The sequence below is a fragment of the Xenopus laevis genome, chromosome 3S (genome assembly GCF_017654675.1).
Source record: "Xenopus laevis strain J_2021 chromosome 3S, Xenopus_laevis_v10.1, whole genome shotgun sequence".
In the NCBI taxonomy this organism is placed as follows: Eukaryota; Metazoa; Chordata; class Amphibia; order Anura; family Pipidae; genus Xenopus; species Xenopus laevis.
In genome coordinates this window covers 102,407,609-102,422,155 of record NC_054376.1, presented here as the reverse complement: position 1 = coordinate 102,422,155, position 14,547 = coordinate 102,407,609, and positions in this window count along the sequence as shown.

The window sequence follows — 14,547 nt, the reverse complement described above, 5'->3', positions numbered from 1 at the left end:
TCTTGGCATCCAGTGCTGGAAGGTGAAGTTCCTGAGGCAAGTTATTAATGGAACTTCAGAGAACCAAACATTCTGCTTTGCGTGATAAGCTTTAGAAGTCGATGTGCATAAACGTTAAAGCTTTTGATTAAAGGAAATTAAGGACATATATTCCTTATTAATGGAAGGCATAGGCAGATATTGGATTACATAACATTTTGGTCCCTAAACCCAGTAGTTTATTTTGCCATCTTAACAAGCTTTAACATTTTTTAGTACTCCATTTTTCTTATCATTAGAGTACTTTGTATTTACTTATGTATATTATCAGCTGAAACTGATTACTGTAATTTGATGGAAGAATACCATTACTGTAAGACTGTGCAGTGCTATCAGTTTGCATATGGTCTTCTAGTTGAGCGAGGATGCCTGTTTTTATTAGAACCTTGAAAAAGAAAGAATTCCCTAGTTACATAAGGTGGATCTTCCAGCAATTTAAGCAGTTCACCCACCTTACATTTAGAAACTCCAGCAGAACAACTGGCTATGCTCTCAGGTGGGGCGTCCCTGATTATATGGAGTACGGGTCTCCACTTTTTATTACACATACACTTACACAATAAATTGTGCTTCACTGGTTTTTAAAAATAAGAACTGATTTGAGTTTACAGCTGGTACACAAACAGTATTTCCCACAGATGGTACACAATAGTTTTAAACTAATTCAGGGGCCCCAGTTCCAATGTACAAGGCCCTTCAAATGTGCTACAGGGGATTCTTCTTCATCCGAAATATATCCGTTTATTCCCTACACTTACAGATCACACCCAGGGAATTAAACGTTCTGCCCTCCTTGTTGAATCATTTAACTGATCTACACCTAAAGCAAGCTAAACGTAAGATGTACATAATCCTTGTGCATGAAGTCTCTTCTATTCAACTTACCGAGATCTCTATTATTTCAGGATCTCCACTTTACTAAGGTCCCCAATATCTCAAGCTCCCAGCACCTGACATTTCTATTTAATTTGGGATTTCCAAACCCATCCATATAGGCAACCAAATAGAAAGCACCTTTCATTCATACCTAGCATAAATTAAGCTCTCTGTCCAGGCTTTCTATCTGAGGGCAGTATGAAATAATTATTTAAAAAGAGTGACTTCATAATGCCTTCAATTATAAAATATTGTTATCTGACCTAGCAAAATTGTTTGCTGAACTGTAAAGGGAAAGCCACCACAGATTGTTCTAAACTGATATGACAATTAACAAAGCAAGTTTTTGAGCCAGTAACTTGACTATGCTTGTTGACAACTAAATTATTTTAGATAATGTCTAACAAGCACTGGAAGGCACTACCATGGTCTTTATTGAAAGAACATTAAAAACAATGGTTAATAATTGCAAACCAACACTGGGAGGGGCAGCTTCTTGCTTATGCTAAGAGCATTTTGGTTGGTGGCATGAGCTAATCCTGTTTCAGTGCTCACTTTTGCCATCTATCCTAAGTGTGATTAAATCATTAAGTGGATCTGTATCTTTAACTGTGTCTCCTTGCAAACGTCTCATTCATGTTACTTTGGCAAAGCTTACATAACCATAAACATGAATATATTTTCTACAGTTATTTAGCGCACATGTAACGAGGAGTAAACAAACTACAGCACTATCTGTATACTTAAAAAGAAAAGGAAGAATAGCACGGTTCTCTTTCCTAATACACCTGCTGAGTATGGTTTCACAGAGCTGATATGGTTTCTATCTCTGTGTACCTTTCACCTTACGTCAAAATTATTTCTCAAATTAAACATTGTTGTATTGTGCTATGCTGGATCCAATCTTTCTTTTCTTTGTATTGATAGGAAGACCAGAAGATACATACTTATTATTTATGTGCCAGAAGTGTCTCAATCTTCCATTCCAAAATGTTCTCCTTATTTGTATATGTGTAACAAATTATTGTTATTAAGGAAATCTCTTTTGTACAAGTCTGTTGGGCTTGTAAAAAACATTTATGACAGCTCACTTTCTGCTTGTTAGTTATGGACTAACTGGGAGTATTTATATGTACAGTGTCTTGAAAACCTAGTCAACCCCATTCAGTTATGTCTTCTTGTTTAGTTATAAACGGTACATGCGGATTTTGTTAAACTGGATATTTTATCAAAGATTAAATTTTAATGGGTGTATAAATACCATTGAAATCTGCAAAGAGAAATAAAAACAATTCCAACAGCATAAGGATTCATGCCCTTTATTAAATACAGGGGTAAAAGCAATTCTGTCCCATAGGAATGAATAGAAAGTGAGTTTTCACACTTTGATAAATCTGCCTCTAGAAGTCCAATCCGCAGTTTCCTTGACTGCTCTTGAAAACCCAGTGGGTAAGTTTTAAGCTGTTGGGAAATGATACAAAGGCCAGCCCATAACCTGCACAGACACATACATGGTTGGATGATGACACTATGCAGAAGGATGAAGAGTCAAACAGTTGTGGGATGAAAAGGGGTGGGGTTAGCTTTGGACATTGTTTGTGACATGCAACACTACTCTATGATGATGAAGATTTTCATTAATCCAGGTCATGGTCATGGTATATCTAGTATAAGTAATTCTAAAACAACTGGACTTGCAGAGTAATCATTGATGACATTTCACTACTCATCTGTCAGGGGCCTTACGGTAACCAAGTTTGCGGTAACCAAAAGGGGATCAGGAGTAATCGTAGTCAAATTCAGGCAGTGGTTCAATAGGCAGGCAGCAAGGATCAGATTCAAACAAGGTCCAAAATCCAGGAATCAATTTAGAATTAATTTAGGAGTACCCAGGAATACCAACAGAAAATCTTATAATCAGCCATTGGACAGTTACCTTGGCGTCCTTTTATTTTGACCTTTTGGCGCGTGATGATGTCACACTGGCGTGGATGCACTTGTGCCGCTGTCCACGTGGCGGCTATAGGCGCTCCTGACATCATCCAACTAAAGAAGCTGCTCGGAAATGTCTTCAATGATTACTCAGCAAGTCCAATTGTTTTAAAATTACTTGTACTAGAAAATACTCTAGGATGTGCTAGGAAAATTACATGAGATGACTGGCTTTTTCCAATCAGAATGGGTTGTTCACAAAATTTGGATTATTAAGAGGTCAATATCATTATGGAACTCCACATTGGCAATTTTTAATTTCTAGCAAATTTCAGCCTCTCAGGCAGTTTTGTTTTCAAATATGAGTTGTTTTAGATCCAGCCTCCTAATTTCACTTCGTGACCTGAATGAATCCTGAATCAAAATGTCACCATTGTCCTGATCCAGATAGGTAGGATCCTTCAGAAAAGCAAGTGAAAGTTGCGTAACAAATTTATTTTCTACACTTAATGGTTGGGGCAGACGAACAGATTTGGGGGGAGTTTTAGTAACCTGTCGACTAATCGCCTCTTCTGCATGGTGACAATCTCCCCGAACTGCCTCCCGTATGTTTGAATGAAGAATCACCTGTGCAGCATACAGGGTTAAATGCAAATGCAGCAACAAGAAGCCACCGTGACAACCAGAGAAAAGGCATGCTCAAAACCCATGATGAGGTCTAAGACCAACAAGTTGATTTTATAGTCAAGTAGCTCAGATTCATGGTCACAGGGGAAGATAATGATACCCTGTGTACAAAATGCAAAACGTGTTTCATCACCAGCAGATAACATCTTTTCATGCGTGACGATCAACATTTCTAGAACACCAAACTTTGCAGTATCACAGAACTTATCTGTAATGATTATATGTCAACTCCTTATCATATAGATAAAAATAAATGCCCAGCAAACCAATGTTATGTGTCTGCAAAAAAAAAAAAAAAAATCTGTCTGTCTGTCTGAAGGAAAATAAATGAAATAGAAGTCTTGCACCTACATAAGAGTCTTCAAAAAATTTCATAAACGCTTGCACATTTTGCTTGGAATAGATTCCATTACTGAGCAATAGTTCCAAGTCCGTAGGTCTTCTGATCTCACGCAGGAAGTGTGGTAAAATTATCTCAGAGCAATCAATCATTTTACGGCTAATTGTATTCCCAACATGAGATTGCAAATTGATTTTTGCCCAGTTCATTAAGATCATTTACAGTGGTAAAAATCAGTTTTCCCCTTGTCACTAAAATATACACCAACAATTTCTAGATTTGAACCTACAGCTGTTGTTGAAGTAGTTTCCAGTTTAATTTGGGGGATTCATATTTCAAGAGCAGCTTGAGGATTCCTGAGCTAAGAAGTCAAGACAGGGTGTGACCCCACATTAGGCATCCTTCATGTGTCCCGGAATGCAGTACAAACAAAGTATTTATTGTTTATATGTTATCTTATTGCCGGTACAATGCTAGCCTCCACACAATGAAATCATCAAAATAAACTCACAGAAAGATACTCTAAGTTGGGTTTTAAATCCTAACTTTTAACAAGATAGACCAATTCAAAATACAAGTGACAAATGTGGCATTGACTTAAAGATTGCTCTCCATCAACAATCCTCTAGGACAGAGAGTTTTATAAAGAATGAAAGAAAGAGATAATGGGACACAATAAGTCAAATCCAATAGTGCATAGCAACGAATGATGCAGTGAAGGAAAGCTCTGCTAAAGGGAAGAAGATGGTTGAAATGGATTTTGACTATAAATATTCAAGTGGTTTCATGTAGGCAAGCTGAGATCAGCAATGGCAATTTAGGAGAAAAATATATTTTGTATAAGTGAGATCTACAATATAATGCAGGACACAAAAAAAAGGTTGCATATATAAAGCTTGCCAACTGATCCAGAGGAAGGTAAAAAAAAACCTCATCAGAACCTTCCCAATATGCCTCAGAGAGGAAAAAATCTTTCCGGATTTTAAACTAAAACCCTCTTTTGAAACAAATATATCTTTTAAAACGAATGTACAATGTTTTAGAATCTAACGATAAAGCCTTCTTCTTTCTAATCTCAATGAATGATTTTGTATCTGTTGGTGAAAGTTTCAGAACGTTTATTGTATGGTCCCTTTGTACATTTATACAGTAATCATAACTTTTCCTCCAAGGAAATCTATACCCCCGTACAATGTAGGTCTCTATAAAAAGATATTACATAAAACAGCTCATATGTAAGACTCTGCTTCATGTAAATAAACAATTTTCATAATAGTATACTTTTTTAGTAGTATGTGCCATTAGGTAGTCATACAGTATCTGGCAATAGCCTAAGATCCTACTAAGGGCCTAAAACAAAAACATGAATTCATCCAACTGATTTACTAAGAAAACTCCTAAGCACTGGTGATTTCATTTTCAGACCCTCGAGACAAATTATTTTATAAATTATATTGATCCAACTATCAATTGCACTCTGATTTGGGGTTTGTATAAAGTATGCAAAATATCTTGAATACTAAAAGAACACACCTTAACTGTTACACTGAAGCAATGAGTCTGGAATCAAAATACTGTACAGATGCCAAAAATGAACTCTACAAAATCAAAACAAGCTGCGTTTCACTTGACTTCTCTTCATTGAAAACAGTAACGTTGGCACTGCCAAAGGACAGATGGACTTGTGTCAGGGACTGGCTCGGGGACAGAGTGCAGCATATTAAATGCTTATTGTCAGCGCTTGTGTTGATTGCTAAAATAATTAGCCACTTGGGCAAAACCTTAATAAAGACAAGGAAACAAGGTTAATAAATAGCACTGCCCCTTACCTTTACATGTTTGAGAAAACTCTGCTCTACTGTAAAAACTAGTCTAAATATGAATTTGATTTTAAAGCAAAATCATTAAGAATAATTTGCAATTAGTGTAAAAGAATCCATACAGCTTTATAATGATGTGTGGCAGATGAAAAAAAACACCAATTGCTGCTTGATTAACATATACTCCTGCTATCCATATTATTTACACAGTTACACATGAAGAATATGAATATCAGGTCAGACAGATACAGAAAGGCACACCCAGCAGCACCTATTAATGATCGCTAACAAATCATTGCTTGTTGCAAGTGAACCAGATAATGAAATAGAAGTGTACCTATTGACCAGGCAATTGACCAGGAAAGACCAGGCATAGTGACCACTGATACATTTTTGGCCTGTACTCTGCCGCTTTATCGCCAGATAGACCAAGAAAGACTCGGGATATGGCACTCTAGAAACACTTTAGCCTTAGCCTAATCAAGTGGAGGAAGCTGTGGAGCCATAATTCAAACTCCCAAGACAGTTTCTGTGGACCTCTAAGATCTAACACAGTGATCCCCAACCAGTGGCTCGCAAGCAACATGTCGCTCACTGCCAAACAAAACCTCCTGTAGGCTGCCAGTCCACATAGAGGCTACCAATAGCCAATCAAAGCACTTACTAGGCATCCCCAGGAACTTTTTTCATGCGTGTGTTGTTACCCAATTCTTTTTACATTTGAATATGGTTCATGGGTAAAAAAAGTTTTGGGGCCCCCGATATAACACTTTGGTTAACAGTATGAGGCTAAGCACAGACAGACGCGTGAATGTACCTATGCTGTATTAGCCAAGGCTGGGATCCATGGGAAGCCAATGCAGCCTGAACAGAACTCCACAAGTAAATATAGATCCCAATGACAGACACATAAAACTTACACACAAGCCCCCTTTGTGAAATGCTATATGGACATTGAAGGCTTCTTGTTCCATTCTTGTAATTTGGCCAGCATTTCAGAAAGGTGGTGTGCATCTATGCAAGCATGTAATGTGTCTGTCATTAAGGGTACACTCAACTCCAGATGAACTCTATATGCAGTATAAGTAAATAGATATAACCAAAGTAGATCCAGAATAAATGATGCCTTGTGTGTGTTTAAATGTAGTAAATTATGCTAAGAGGGACTTGCATTAAACAGATACCATGCCCTAACCATTTTTAGAAATTACCGTAAAAAGGAAAAAAAATCCAGTTTTACTTTTTCTCTTTGTATACAGTAAAACTAAAGAGCATAGTTATATTTGGATGGACTGTATCTTCAAGCACCTACCACCCAACCTGAAATCACTTTCACAGCCAGATCCTCAGGTACTCTGGTATGCCATCTAGACTCACTGTATCTGCGTAGCTTTTACACAATTTTTTTCTGGCCCCCTGAAAATCATAAAATGGGGGTTTATACTGTATTTCTACTTGAACTGCCATATTAAATTGTAATTGGGAGAATAGAAAATCTGTTATTAAAAATGGTATACAACCTTCTTGGCCTTAGCAAGTATCTAGCTTTAAACAAGGGATCTCAAGCATAATCACATGAAAACACTTTGTGCTTTTATATATTCGCATAAATCTTTCACTTCTAATATTTTTATAAATGTAACAGGAGATGTTTTATCATATTCAATATAATGTACAGCTCTCTCTAAAAAAGTACTTTCAATGACCACCTCCAGGTCATTATTAAACAAGTTGAAAAGCAAAGGACTTAGTACCGAGCCCTGCGGTACTCCTCTAACAGCACTGTTCCAATTAGAAAATGTTCCATTTACCACCACTCTTTGTAGTCTATCTTTTAGCCAGTTCTCTATCCAGGTACAAATACTATGTTCCAGGCCAACATTCCTTAATTTAACCAGTAACCTTCTGTATGACACTGTATCAAATGCTTTAGCAAAGTCTAAGTAAATCACATCCTCTGCCATCCTAGGATTGAGGTCCCTGCTCACCTTCTCATAAAAAGAATTGAAGTTAGTCTGGCAAGATCTATTACGCATAAAACCATCCTGGCAAAAACTCATAGTATTATGATTTTCTATGAAGTCCAGTATCTTATCCTTTATTAACCCTTCAAAAAGCTTTCCTACCATGGACATCAGACTAACTGGCCTATCATTTTGAGGCTGAGAACGAGATCCCTTTTTGAATAGAGGCACCACATTGGCAATTCGCCAGTCTCTGGGCACCATGCCAGACCTCAACGAATACTGAAAAATTAAGTAAAGTGGTTTGGCAATCACAGAGCTAAGCTCGCTAAGTACCCTGGGATGAATACCATCTGGCGCAGACCTTTGTTTATCTTAACATGTTCTAGTGTCTTTTGAATTTCCTCATGTGTGAACCATGCATCATTAGTTGTATTACTAGAATTGGGACTGTTAAGAAGGAAACCTTCATCAACTGGTTCCTCATTTGTGTAGACTGACAAAAGTTCAGAATCTCATGAATGAAATGGGTACATATTTGGGTGCAGAAATCCACGCTGACATAGTGGTTCCAGGTGCAGGCACAGATTTAAGAGTAGGAGTGGATTCTTGGCCTACATTTTTCCCGCAGGCTAAGAATCAGCCCTTTATGACCATGGCCTAAATGTAAGCAGACGTGCAACCTGTAATTCAAACACGGGCTGTCCCCTGAATTTCACAGTCAGTAATTGTAGATAGCACCAAATCCATTAATTTTACTATGTTTTTACATTATTTTCTAGTATGTTACATTCTATTTCTGAGCAGTGGCAGATAACCACAGACTCTAAGTTGTACTGTAGAGGGACAGAAGCAACTCTGTACAGTGGTTCACTGTGTCTTTAAAAAATGATAACTTGTTACAAAATGGGCCAGACATCTGCAAAATCCAGCTAATCTTTGTGTCACAGAAAAATTGGAAACTGAACTATAGTTTGTGCATGTCGAGAGAGCACATCAATTGCAATAACACAAATGATTTTTCTCTATATTACAAAAGGTCATGTCTAGATAATCTGGCAGGTAGATTAATGGTTTCTGGGAATGACACTGCAGCACAGCCCCATCTAGTGGCTTCATATTCAGCTGCTCACAGAGAACAAAAACCCTAAAGAAATAAGATTAGGTCTTCTCATACAGCATAATTAACTAATGACAGATGATTGGCATGATAAACCAAGTTTAGAAAACGCATGTAATGTAAAGGTGAATTGAGAATGTCATAATCATGAGTCACATCCAAACAATAAAGCAAAGCTTAGTCAGTGAGCCTTATAAAATCACAAGCAATGTTGTAGTTCATTGTTTTTATATGTGCTGCACTATTACATTCTACAATGCATAGAGTCCTTTCACTAATATTAAAGCTGTTCTCTAGTGATGGGCGTCTCGTTTTTGACGCCGGCGCCCGGTTTTCCGACGCCGGCGCCCGTTTTTGACGCCGAATTTTCGCGGGCGTTTCGCGAATTTATTCGCCTGCCGCGAATCGCGCAAATTCGCCACGAATTCGCGCCTGGCGAATAAATTCGCCCATCACTACTGTTCTCATCTTCACTTGAATATCTTGGGAGATATTAATACAGGTACGGTACCTGTTATCCAGAATGCTCAGGACCTGGGGTTTTCTGGATAATGGATCTTTTCATAATTTGGAACTTCATATCTTATGTCTACTAGAAAATCATGTAAACATTAAATAAACACAATAGGTGGAACTTGATTCCAATAAGGATTGATGAGATCTTAGTTTGGATCAAGTACAATGTTTTATTATTACAGAGAAAAAAAAAATCATTTAAAAAAAATTGGACTATTTGATTATAATGTCTATGGGAGACAGCTATTCCAAAATTCAGAGCTTTCTGGTCCCGCACCTGTAATGGAATCCACAGGATTTAGCAAGCAGGAAGAGATGCTTGGTTGGCCTAAATCCCGAATGAGCGTAATGTGGTTAGTGGACACATGTATGTGCATAATAAATCCAAATAACATTGTAAGTGATTATAACAAGGAAGAAAATAGCTAATGGACCTGTGTTTGCACGGGGTTTTAATAAGAGCCCTGACATCTCAACACATCGTGTATTAGTTCCTGGACTCTTTCACACGTTTAACAGGAGGTCGCCTTCCTTGGTATGAAGGACAGTACAGAGCAGTTTTAATTTGCTTAATTTATATTTAAGTATTTTGCTATGAACTGGATTTTGGCTATGAGAAATTCTATAATATCGAGGGTGCAATTTCACTTAACTTTCGTCAGCATATCTGATGGCAGCCAAACAAAACTCATAGTGAGTGAACTGTGCTGTAACATCATGGCATTCTGGTAAAAATGATAAAAAAAAACAAAAAACTCTTTGCTGTGGATGATGCAAAAGCCCATTCTAGGATTAAATGATGAGAAACACTATTTGCTTGTAGTCCTGCCCTGATCTTGGTTATCAGATTTAACACATACGGCAATATTGTCTTTCCTTTTTCTTGTCAGGCCTTACTTTCATTTCAACCTTTTGCTAATACTTTTCCTGCAAAAACAGAACAATCAGTGTGCCATAGCCTTCGCGATACTAAAATGAAATGTACTGCACTAATTACTTTTGGTTAGCACAATGATGTACAGTCAAACCATATTTTCAGAACAAGCTTCCTGTTTCCAAGTCTTCCACTTGGAACAGAATAGAGACATTATTTTGCCTACTAAACATTCTTTTCATCACTGGAAATGGGGTTGTAATTGAAAAAGGGGTTTTCAGCATGGCTCATTTGTTTTCCTCTGCCAGCTGACATTCACTTAGTGCAAGATACAAAACCTACCTACATGTCAAACAACTGCGACAAACCAGAACAGTTTTTAACGTTGCCTGTTTCGCCCAGCAACAGCTACCTGGAAATATTAGTTATTAGAACTTGAGCGATAATGTGAATAATGAGCTCTAGAAATAGTGCATTAGAAATTGTACATTAAACTAAAACTGTAATAAATCCAGCACTCAAATTTGTGTGGTCTAAGGTAATCCGACAGCATTATTAAACGGATATGGTTTTCAGAGTGCATATCTTCCCTGGTTTTGGAAATAATCATCCAACATCATCTGTCACATTTGTGACCACTAGTTAACATTTGGGGAAGCCTAGAAGTAGTTGTACCTTCCTCTGTTTACAAAACATAGCCAATATATGGTACTGTATTTGGAATCATTGTGGTTTATATAACAAGAACATGATGGATAGCCCAGCTTCTGTTATCAGCAACAAAACCTTTGCCTTATTCACAACAATAGCAACAGATAGAATTAGAGAGCTGCTCTGATACAGGCCCAGCTGAGCTCACGCCATACAATGAAGTTCCTGTGCTGGTTGGTGAGCAACTTAATTTGGTTGCTGGCATGCCAACTTTTCTTTCAGGTCTCCTGCTCATTGTGATCAACAAAGCCTTCCTCTTATATATAGTCATCTTCCACAGGTTCTACGTTAACATCACAGTAAGACATTAAATATGGGAACAACTCGCTGGAACACTTTGGAACGCTTTGGAACACACTTTATTCATCGGTCGCAATTCAGAGATTTCCTCACCAATGGATTCCATACAAATGTCGGCTGAAAGTTGTCCCTTTCTCCTTGGTACATATATAGTGGCTACAAAGAAGAAATCAGAATAAAAAAACAGAACTATAAGATTGATAAACTGTCAAAGCAACAGGTGAGCTCATGGTAGTCTGAAGACAGATTCCTAAACGGTTATGTGTAAATGAAGGCCCTGAAGTGCCGCAGCATTAAGGGCAATGATAATTGTCAGTGCTGCCTATGACAGGGTATTTTCTGGAGTTTAGGAGCTGCATCAATGAGCGACAAATAACATTGTGTGTCATGGTCTCTCTCTATTTGGGTAAAAACTACTGACCGCAGTTGCTCCCTTTCAGAAACCGCATCCCTCATACAGTATTTCAATCAAGTCAAAGGGTTTTCACCTTCCAACCGTTTTTTCATTTCATTTGGTTTCAGATATTCCACCAGAAATAAAGACTTTGTTCAATTATTTTCTACTTCCTATTTGTGACCATTTTTCTAATATTGAAGTGTAAAGTTTCATTTTTCACCTTCACCTTACGTATTCTGAAGCAGTTCTAGGAGGGGGGCTCACCAACTGCAAAACTGTTTGATAATTCAGTTGCTGTATTTCTTATCTTTCTCCCTGCTGAGCAGAATCTCTGAGTTTCAATAGGCTGTATCTGTGCCATAAAACAGCGGTTCTGGATGCATAGTTGGCCAAAGGGACATAAAGGAGTGATTTGCATGTCTCCGCCCATGATGCCTTATGGGAGAATTAAATCTCTAATTGGTATCTAGGCAGTGCTGTGTGTATGGCATAAGACAAGTAAATACCTTCTGGTTTCAGAAGGCTTCACTTTGCATGTAATTGATTGTGAAGGGCTTTTTGGCTCCTTTCAGCCCTTCTCACCCTATCCACAAACATAGACATAGAGAAAAAACAGTATACATTATTATTAAATTGCTTAAGGCACAAATGGCTTTATGCATTTTGTGAGATCAATAATGATTAAGTGCTGCACAAAATGTGTAAGGCCATTTGTTTCTTACAAAGAATACAAGATTTATGGAACAATGAGGATGGGGTTGCATTTAATGATGGGCGAATTTGCGCCATTTCGCTTCGCCGAAAAATTCGCGAAATTCGCACGAAATTTGCGAAACGACGAAAAAATTCGCGAAATGGCGCCTGCGTCTCGTTTTTGATGCCGGCACCCGTTTTTGACGCCGGCGCCCGTTTTTTTTGACGCCGGCGCCCGTTTTTGGCGCCGGCGTCCGTTTTTCCGAATTTTTTTTTTTTTTTTACGCCAGCGAATTTTTGCCGCGAATTTTCGCGGGCGTTTCGCAAATTTATTCGCTGGTGGCGAAATGAGCAAATTAGCCGTGAATTCGCGCCTGGCGAATAAATTCGCCCATCACTAGTTGCATTACATGGTGAGGCTAATGGGGAACTTGTCACAGAGAGCACAACGATAGACTATTGTGGTTTCCTTGTGATCTCTGGAATTTGAATTAACTACCTCACACATTGCATAACCCATTTCAAGTAATAATTTAGAGTAAAAATAAAAGCTGGGTAAATAGATAAGCTGTGCAAAATAAAAAAAATGTTTCTAATATAGTTAGTTAGCCAAAAATTTTATGTATAAAGGCTGGAGCGACTGGGTGTCTAACATAATAGCCAGAACACTACTTCCTTATTTTCAGCTCTCTAACTCTGAGTTAGTAAGTAACTTGAATGGGGGCCACATGGGACATAACTGTTCAGTGAGTTTGCAATTGATCCTTAGCATGCAGGTCAGATTCAAAAGCAAACAGATATGACCCATGTGCTCCCCCTCAAGTCACTGGTTGGTTGCTCTCTGGTAACCATCAGTGGAAACCAAGAGAGCTGCAAAGCAGGAAGTAGTGTTCTGGCTATTATGTTAGACATCCAGTCACTCCAGACTTTATACATTATATTTTTGGCTAACTAACTATATTAGAATTTTTTTTTATTTTGTACAGCCTATCTATTTACACAGTTTTTATTTTTATACTGAAAAATTCCTTAGTCCATTCAAGAAACAAAGAAACATGCCTCTAAACCTTACATTTTGCCTCTCAAGAGAAAGATTGGTTTGATAAAATAAACTCTTCCCTGAAATAGATAAAACTAAACTTCATAAGATCACTGCTAACATACTTACTCTTGCAGAAAGAATCCCAAGGCTCACAGGATAATTGCAAGCAAGCTGCCTTGCGCGTCTATTGTGAAGTGCAACGTTTTGGGGTCACGCCCCTTTCTCAAGCATCATGCTTGAGAAAGGGGCGTGACCCCGAAACGTTGCACTTCGCAATAAACACGCAAGGCAGATTGCTTGCAATTATCCTGTGTGCCTTGGGATTCTTTCTGCTGGACTGTTTGGGAGGCGGCCGATCCTCTACCTTCGTGCACCAGGTGTCGTTACTCTAATTTACTAATGGTGTGCGAGAGCCATAGTTGAACATACTTACTCTTCTCATCATCCTCAAAGTCATATCTGGCATATCTGTTTGGTTTTGCGGTACGGAGTGAACGTAACCATGTGAAATCTGTTTTCATGGAGTAGGGTGTGCCATCTACAACACCTGAGAAATAGTTTGCGTACAGTGATGTGGGAAGCCAAGTATAGAAGGCAAATAATTGGGTTATAATTAAGGCTATTTGTTGCATAAGTAAAGCTACTGTAAAACCAGATGGGTGACCTTACTGGTGTTTTAAGAATGGTTCTCCCTAGAAGAACTATGGCTGCATCTCTGTGTACCCCGAGAGAAGCTAAAAGCTTGAAAAGGAAGTACAGGTATCCGTTACCTGGAAACCCATTATCAATAAAACTCTGAATTACTGAAATGCCATCTCCAATAGGCTTCATTTTATCCAAATAATCCGAATTTTAAAAAAGTATATTTTGATATTGGAGTAACTTAAGTTTAATGCTAAAAGATTTTTTTTTCTTCTCTGTTGTTTTAGGGACAGCTGGTTATCTCCAATTTAAAAGCCGAAAAAAAACCCCGAATCCACCAGCAGTACAAATAATTTGGCATGTAAAGCATTATTAAACAGTTCTAAAGACATAGCGTGTCATTTAATTCTAATTACAAATAGGTGTTGACTCACCTTCCAGGGTGTAATGTCTCGACCCCAGGGGTACTTTGTGTATTTCTTTACATCCTCCTCAGTCCGCGTGGATTCAGGAAAGAATTCATATTTAATGAGCTCTCTGAGGGGTGATAGAGATGGAAGATCAAATACTGAAAGTCCACTTGAACTGAGTCAA